Source organism: Acanthochromis polyacanthus, chromosome 19 (genome assembly GCF_021347895.1).
Source record: "Acanthochromis polyacanthus isolate Apoly-LR-REF ecotype Palm Island chromosome 19, KAUST_Apoly_ChrSc, whole genome shotgun sequence".
NCBI lineage: Eukaryota > Metazoa > Chordata > Actinopteri > Pomacentridae > Acanthochromis > Acanthochromis polyacanthus.
This window is the reverse complement of record NC_067131.1, coordinates 20713778-20723270: the sequence shown is the minus strand read 5'-3', so window position 1 is coordinate 20723270 and position 9493 is coordinate 20713778.

Below are 9493 nucleotides of genomic sequence, written 5' to 3'. Positions count from 1 at the left end.
TATGATATTTAGAATACTGAGATCCAAAAATTAGCTGGGAATACTTACTGTATTTTAAACTATATTTTACCAGGATTGTCATACTGAGGTGTCTTAAAATAAGCCAGATGTGCTAAAAAAAATTGTTGCTTTTCACTCATAAATAGATTTTTGCTTTCATGTAATCTCCTAATTTGAGATGCATAAAACTTATTTTGAGTTTTCTTGTAAAATACAACTCAAAACAAGATAATTTCAAGATTGTTTGACTTATCAAGATAATTAAGATCCATCTATCCATTCTCTATACACCGCTTTATCCTCACTAGGGTCGCGGGGGGTGCTGACGCCTATCTCAGCTGACTCGGGCGAAGGCAGGGGACACCCTGGACAGGTCGCCAATCTGTGGCAGGGCTACATATACAGACAAACAATCACTCTCACAGTCACACCTACAGACAATTTAGAGTAACCAATTAACCTCAGCATATTTTTGGACTGTGGGAGGAAGTCAGAGTGCCCGGAGAAAACCCACGCATGCACAGGGAGAACATGCAAACTCCATGCAGAAAGATCCCAGGCCGGGATTTGAACCAGAAATCCTCTTGCTGCAAGGCGAAAGCGCTAACCACTATATCACTGTGCCGCCCCAATATTTAAAATGCATTGTCTTAAAACAAGTCCCTCCATCTTGCTGAAAAATCACTTGTTAAGTGAATTTGTCTTAAATCAAGTGGGATGAGACATTTTGACTAAAAATAAGACAAATTTGACTTGGTAAGATTTTGAGTTTTTGCAGTGTACGGAATTATGTGACCTAAATATGTAGCTGGCAGCAGGAAGTGATAGGACCCGGAAACGCCCCCACAATTTAATCAGTTGTTCCTTGTATCATTTCCAACGGAAAACGAAGTCCCGATTAGTTTGCAGTGGTTGATAGGACCACAGTCATGTGACTGTTAACAAATCCATGGATCCAGACTATAAGCTGTATCACTGCCTAAATCTAATGAGGTGGTGCTTGTGTCATTTCTGACCTTTCCTGAAAATTTCATCCAAATCTGTTTGTCCATTTTTGAGTAATGTTGTGCACAGACAGGTTCTCCGCCGATTGTCACATAACTCTGCCTCATTCCTTAGCAAAGCAAATTGATAAAAAAGTAATCCAGCAACATAAACGAACATACGGTACAATAAACTGTATTTTCATTGTTACACCTATTGTTACAACCGAGGGAGTGGGAGAATGGCATACAGCAAAGACCCAGCTCACGAAGAAGCAAACTAAAGACTCACTACTGACAGAATGTGTGTGCATGCTGTAGGCTGACACAGAACAATACAGGGGCAGTCAGTTCTTCATATCTTTTCTTTTATCTTACAGTTTCTGAAGCCAGTTAATCCTCCAGGATGCCCAGCCTGTGGATATTCCTGAGTCTGCTCTGTGCTCTACTAAGCAGTGTCTCATCAGATCAGGGTAATATTATACTGCTTATGCCACAAACATATAATAAATCCATGAAGTTAATATTGCAAACACGTTAGAAAGAAGAAAAAATGGAATTATTTTAATTGTTACTGTTTCTCTTATTCAGTAGTGTCCCTGATTTGCAGCGATATAGTGGAAGTTAAAGCTGGAGAAACAGTGACACTAAATTGCACCATCAAGCTGAAACAAGATCAACAGACCTGTACAGTTCAAAGAGTTAACTGGATGTCTACAAATGAGAAGAATCTATGCACCCCTGGCTCATTGGTACATAGATACTCATGTACGTCGGATAATCAGACTTACGTGTCGCTGACCATCACAAATGTCATGAAAGAGGACAATATCACAGTTGAAATAAGAACAAACAGGGGTATGGATGACTTACTTATCAAAGTAAAGCTCACTGGTAAGTAGCTGTCAGCATCTTGAAGTCTGTGTAAGAAAATGAGTGTGCTTCTTATTCAGATTTACAGACAAAGTTGTTTTAAATGTACGTGTTCAAGTTAGTATATTTTACTTTGCCAGGGGAAATCAAAGATCCACTGGACAAGAAGAATATAAAATTACCATAGCTTTCTCTATCATATTTGGTGTTTTTGACACTGCCATTGTTGTAGCCATCTTGTATTTAATATTTAGAAGTGACTGATGTAGAAAAATCATTAAGTTTGCCAATCAATTGTTACTGTTTCTCTTATTCATGTCACTGATTTACAACAATACAGTAGAAGAAGAAGCTGAAGACAATGGGACACTGAATTACACCATCGAAGGGCAACCATATCAACCGAACCGTAAGTAGCTCTCAGCACCTTGAAGTCTGTGTAAGTGAATGAGTGTGCTTCTTATTCTGATTTACAGGACAAGTTGTTTAAAAGAGGATATTTTACTTTACCAGGTGAAAGCAACTCATCGCACTCTAAGGAGGATCAGGAGTCCAAGGAGGAGGATAATAAAAAGTTAGCTTTGTCTGTCATGTTTGGTGTTTTTGCCACTGCCATAGTTGTAGTCATGTTGTATGTATTATTTAAAACTGACCGATGCAGAAAAATCACTAAGCCTGCTGATGATCGTGGAAATTATTCCTCAACACCGCAAGCTTAGTGGCCTCATGTTTCTAAAAATCTTCTAATTTCTTTTTTTTTTTTACTTTTTTCACATTTTTAGAATTTTCTTGACATCTTTGTACAGATTGAACCATGTCTGTACAGCATGAGGATTTATGTTTGTACAGTTTGAGTCATGTAAACATGATGAAATGATTTGAATAAAGGAGAAGTCCTGGATGTAACACATTGTATTGTTGAATGAACCTTTCTTAAATATTGCAACATGCAGAATAACATTCATGATACAAGGTTAAAAAACGATTGATTCAAAAGAAACAGACGCAGAGAGCTGAAGTCAAGTCATGACTTTAGTCTAAGCTTCCATTCAACTCTACATGACTCAGCAGTGCTCTCTTCTAATGTTGTTTTTCAACTTTCCAGCAGTCTTGTAAGTTAAGCAACTTCCACTACGTCGTCTCCTCTCTGTCCTGCTGTTGTTACAGACATGTTCAAAGTAGCTGTGACTCCCGAACTCACTCACGGGTCATGAAGCTGTGATGCTTAATATATCCTAATTCACATGACGTGCAAAAACAACACATTTACAGTTGTTTCGTTATTTAAATTTTTTTTACAGATTTTTGCCAAATCATTACAATTAAATATCTGTTGCAGAGTTATACACTACAGAGCCCCGGAAGGGACATGGGAGGAAAAAAACAAAGCAGTAAGAATCCCAACAAAGTTTCTCGGGATTCTTTTTGGGGTTTTTTTTCCCCCTCCATATCCCTTCCAGGGCTCCATGACACACCAAAAAATTCTGCAATGAAGCACTTGTACTTAACAGATTTCACCTAAAGTAAAACACTTTGAGGAAAGGGTTAATAATCATTACGGGGGGGGGGAGTTGCTTTGGAAAAAAAGGTTCGGAGAGAGACTTTTATGAATGACCATGTTAGATATTTTTTGTATAGTTGTAAATGTTATTGAATGTTATTGTATGTATTTGAAATTATTTTTTCTTGCCTCTGGAACAGAAGATGTACACCAATGAGACATAACATTATGACAACCTGCCTAATATTGCATATGCTGCCAAAACAGTCCTGAGCCGTTGATTCATGAACTCCACTAGTCCCCTGAAGGTGTGCTGTGGTATCTGACACCGAGATGTTAGCAGCAGATCCTTTAAGTTCTGGAAATTGTGAGGTGGGGCCTCCATGGATCGGACTTGTTTGTCCAGCATATCCCTCAGATGCTCAATTGAATTGAGATCTTCATAATTTGGAGGCCAAGTCAACATTTAAAACTTGCTGTCATGCCCCTCAAGCATTTCTAAAGCCTTTTAGATTTGTTGCACAGCGCATTATCCTGCTGAAAGAGACTAAAGCCATCAGGGAATACTGTTTCCATGAAAAGGTGTACATAGTCTGCATCAGTGCTTAGGTAGGTGGAACGTGTCAAAGTTACATTCACATGGATGAAAGGACCAAAGGTGTCCCAGAAGAACATTGCCCAAAGCATCACACTGCCTCTGCCGGCTTGTGTTCTTCCCATAGTACATCCTGGTGTCACGTGTTCCCCAGGTAATCGACACATGCACTCAGTCATCCACATGATGTAAAGAAAGCGTGATTCATCAGACCAGCCCACCTTCTTCCATTGCTCCATGGACTAGCTCCAATGCTCACGTGTCCATTCTTGGTGCTTTCGGAGGTGCACAGGGGTCAACATAGGCCCCCTGACTGGTCTACAGCTATGGAATTTCCTACGCAACAAACTATAACACACTGTGTATTCTGACACCTTTCTATCAGAACCAGCATTAACTTCTTCAGCAATCTGAGCAACAGTACCTCGTCTGTTGAATTGGATCACGTGGTCCAGCCTTCCCTCCCCACATGCATCAATGAGTCTTGGCTGCCCATGACCCTGTCGCCGGTTCACCACTGTTCCTTCCTTGGACCACATTTGATAGATACTGACCACTGCAGACCAAGAACACTCTACAAGAGCTGTAGTTTTGAAGATGCTCTGACTCAGTGGTCTAGCCATCACAGTTTGTCTCTTGTCAAACTGGTTCAAATCCTGATGCTTGCCCATTTTTCCTGCTTCTAATATAAACTTTGAGCACAAAATATTCATTTGCTGGCTAATATACCCAACCCACTAGCAGGTACCATGATGAAGAGATAATCAGTGTCATTCACTTCACTTGTCAGTGGTCAGAATGTTATGTATGATCAGTGTTGTTATTGCACACATCAAATTCTGACATCTTCATTATCCGCATTTCATCAGTTTGGTCAGTATTGCATTTAGCGTGAGAGACCCACATTTAGGCTTTGTCTCAAACACTGATATTGTCTAAAACAACTCTCCCACCAAATTTGAGGAGGCATGAAGGTCATGATTTAAAACAAAAATATGGGTAAAACAAGTCAGTATAGAAGACAAAATTTGAGTATAATGTTCCATATTTCAGCACATAATTGATCCACAAACATCACAGAGAACCAATAATGGCTGTTTTGGAAGTATCCTAGAGGATATATAACCTCCTTGATCCACTCAGGTCTCCTGTGACCTTCTTAGAATCTTGCTCCGGTTGTTAATTGAAGATGGGCAGCCCTGCTTTACAGATTCTGCTGGGTTCTGCTTGCAGTAGCGAATGTAGACTTGAACAGCTGACTTCCAGCAGAAACGCTTTCAAAGCTGTATTTTAGTTGGACACTACAGCAGACACTGAAGCTGAAACGAAAGTTAAGAAGTTTATTGGGGACCATAGGAGTGGATGAAGTGGCAGAATTTCAACATCCAACACAGGTGAGGCGCCATCTGGAGTAGTGAAACAGTCACGGCAGGGACAGAGCACAGAGAGGATGTGAAGGGAGGCAAGGAGAGAAAAGAACAAAAAAAATCCATAAATACAGTCATCACAGCATCTACTTGGGCATAAGAGTCTTCACTGCTGGAGGTGTCTATGTGCCTCAAAGTAACCTTAGTGTTTCCAAAAATTAGTCTGCTTCTTTTATGTTTTTGCTGAGGAAGTCAATTTTATGTGTTCAAGTTCTTAATGGAAGTTTTCCTCTGCCTCCCCCTTGAAACCTGTGTCTATGCTGGTAGTGCTTATCTGCATATCTGGTTTCCCTGCATTGCTCTTGAAGTGAACAAGTCAGAAAGGATCCATTTCTCTGTCACAGCTTCTTAAAAACAATGCCTGAGCTATGTGATTTGAAAATGAGAATAAATAGCTGGAACTCAAATCTGGGAAAATATTAGCATGGCGCATTAAACAACAACAAACAGAAACGTCAATTAGCTATATAGAAACTCCACATGGGAAAATTGTTGTGAACTCTGAAGAAATTAGTGAGACTTTCGGGGTCTTCTATGAGAGATTGTATAGCTCTGAATGCTCTCCCAGCCTGGATGGGCAGACAAAAAATTTGAATGACCTCAATATCCCCAAACTTTCTGTGGAGAGTAAGAGACTAGATGAAATAATAACACAACAGGAGATAGCAGACGCAATGGACTCTATGCAGGCTGGAAAAGCAGCAGGCCCCGATGGCATTCCCATAGATCTATATAAAACACTTCAGGCCAAATTGCTGACACCCTTATTACCTCCGCCAGGAGGTTATGTAATCACCGGAGTTTGTTTGTCTGTCTGTCCGTCTGTCCGTCTGTGTGTGTGTGTCTCTGTCTGTCTGTCTGTCTGTTTGTCTGTTAACAGCATAACTCAAAAAGTCATGGACGGATTTTCACCAAATTTTTACAGGATGTCCGGAAGAGCAAGAGTAAGAATCGATAAGATTTTGGAGGTGATCCGAATCACCGTCTGGATCCAGGAATTTTTTGAAGGTCGAAGGACAATTCTCTCAATTGGACAGACAGAGGTCGCTGCAACGATCCCGGGCGACGGCCGAATCCTCCGCGGCAGGTTCGGGCTTCCCGGGCGAGTCGGGACCGACGAAACGAAGCGGCGGCGACGCGTGCGGTACCGTCACACGCGCGCAACGGTATCGTCACATGCGTGCGGCGGCGCCGCGTGCGTCGCTGCAACGATCCCGGGCGACGGCCGAATCCCCCGCGGCCGATTCGAGCTGCCCGGGCGAGTCGGGACCGACGAAACGAAGCGGCGGCGCGTACGGTATCGTCACACGCGCGCGCAACGGTACGTGCGTGCGGCGGCGCCGCGTGCAAAACACTGTGCTATTACACTGTACGTGCATGTTATACTTTCTGCACAAACTGTTGAAACTCAATACAATCCGTCCATGACTTTTTGAGTTATGCTGTTAACAGACAGACAGACAGATGGCCTGGCGGAGGTCTGCGCTCTCCGAGTGCTTTTCTAGTTGGAGATGGTTCAGGAATCCTTGAGGAATGGTCTTCTTCCCGTATCCATGAGATCTGCCCTAATCACACTGCTTCCAAAGCCAGGAAAACCAAATACTAAATGTGAAAACATGCGGCCAGTTAGCCTCCTAAATTCAGATACAAAAATATTATGCAAAGTTCTTGCAAGAAGATTAGAAGGCCAACTTCCTCAGCTGGTGGGAAGGGATCAAAATGGATTTATTCAAGGTAGACAAGGGTTTCATAATGTCAGGCGAGTACTGAATATCTCACACAGTCAAAGAGCGGCGAAGACACAGTCTTGCTTTCACTTGATACGGAGAAGAGCTTTGACTGACTCAAATGGACTTATCTGTTCGAAGTGCTTACCTGCTTTGGCTTTGGAGATAGATTTTGTAAATGGGTCGGGTTGCTTTGTACAGGACTTACTGCAGAAGTTTTAACCAATAATGTGCTCTCTAAACCCTTCAATATCTCTAGAAGTTGCCCACAAGGAAGCCCTCTATCCCCAATACTGTTTAGTCTTGCAATAGAACCACTTGACCTAGCAATTAGGATGCGAACAGATATTTATGGAATTTTGGAGGGTCAGGTGGAACATAAGATGGCACTTTTTGCCGACGACGTAATTTTGTTCCTAAAAAAAATTGAATAGTTCCATTCCAGCACTTATAGATCTTATTGAAACCTTTGGAAAAATTTCTGGATACAAAATTACTCAAAATCTTCTATAATATTGCTTAATGAATCAGATAGGATAAATGGCAATGTTCATGTCTCTCCTTTTAACTCTACAGATAATTTTACACATTTGGGTATAAAAATTTTCCCTGAGGTGAACAAAATTTCTCAAATAAAGTATGACTCACTGCAGGAAACTACAGCCTCGTCTCTAGAACGCTGGACATCATTACCAATATCAATGATTGGCAGGATAAATATCCTTAAAATGAACATTCTTCCTAAATTCCTTTATCTATTTCAAAATATCCCCCTACCCCCTCCCTCTTCCTTGTTTACTAGAACTAGAAAATTGTTTACCAGCTTTATTTGGCAAAATAAATGTCCAAGATTACGTCTAGCTTTAATATATTTACCATATGATCGAGGAGGCCTTCGGTGTCCCAACATCCACTTGTACTACTGGGCAGCTCAACTGCGATCCATTATGTTTTACTTCTCTTCTGAAAACACTCCTGCCTGGATAGACTAGGAATCCTGCTCTGTGAAGCCTAGATTACCACTTCACTTGTTTTTGTATTCAGCGGATCGTAAAAGTCTTAGGAAAAATACAGACAACCCTATTGTATTACATATGATTGACATTTGGTTTGATACTTGTAAACATTTGAACATTAATCCATCTTGGTCATGTTGTAGTCCTATTTGGGGCAATGCTAATTTCAAACCAGGGAATAGCGACCCAGGACTTCGAACATAGGCTGAAAAGGGATTGAGGAAAGTGCAAGATATGTACAGAAAGGATGATGTATTTATGTCCTCTCCAGAAATATCAACCAAATAAAACATCCCAAAAACACAGTTCTTTAAATACCTTCAAGTCAGGAATTTTATATCGTTATCTCAAAACTATTCATTGGACATACCTATTACTTCCCTAATAGAGAAAGCAATTACAGGTCATTGTTATGATAAAGGTTTATTTCATCCCTGTATGACTTGCTCATATCTAGGTCTGATGAATCTTTAAAACATGAGTTGAGACTGTGGATGGAAGATATAGGTGATGAAATATCACAACAAGACTGGAAAGGGGCATGCATGAAAGTTCAGAAACAAACAATTAACAGCAACCTGAAACTTATTCAGTATAAATGGCTGATGTGTACATACATACCCCAGTCAAATTGCACAAGTTTAACAATAATATCCCTGATACATGTATTAGGTGCAATAAAGCAAGAGGAACGATGTACCACTGCATATGGGAATGTGTGAAAGTGAAATCCTTTTGGCAAGATAGTATTAATACGATCAATCAAATATTAGCTAAGAAGTTACCACTGGACCCCAAGCTTTTCCTTCTGGGTTTATATCCAACTATCCCACACTTAGAGAGTAAAGAATCTAGATTTGTAGATATGTGTATATTATAAGCTAAACGTATTATTTCCCTTAATTGGAAAAATGTTGATGGACCAAGAATTGGAAGGTGGATTAAAGAGATGGCATCAAACATGACAATGGAAAAGATAACATACATTATTAGACGGAAACAACAGGTTTTTGATGAAAAGCTTTATAAGTTTTTAAAGACATGATGATAATGTTGGTAACTTGCTTCAGCAGGAGGAAGCTCTGAGGAAGTAAAATGTCCATGTGGTGTGATACAATGTCCTGAGAAACGCCCTTGAAATTCGTCAGTGTTATAAACTGTTTTGAGTATTTGTCTATAAAATTAAAATATGCATACATATGTGTATCTATGTACATGCAGGCATGCACATACTGTATACCATACCCAGGGCCCTATTGTTATCAGCATTACTTTATCTTTTATCTTTTTTTAATTTAATTTTTTTTAATTCATTAATTAATTCATTCATTCATTCATTTATTTTTTGCTTTATTTTTATCCCACTTTTAC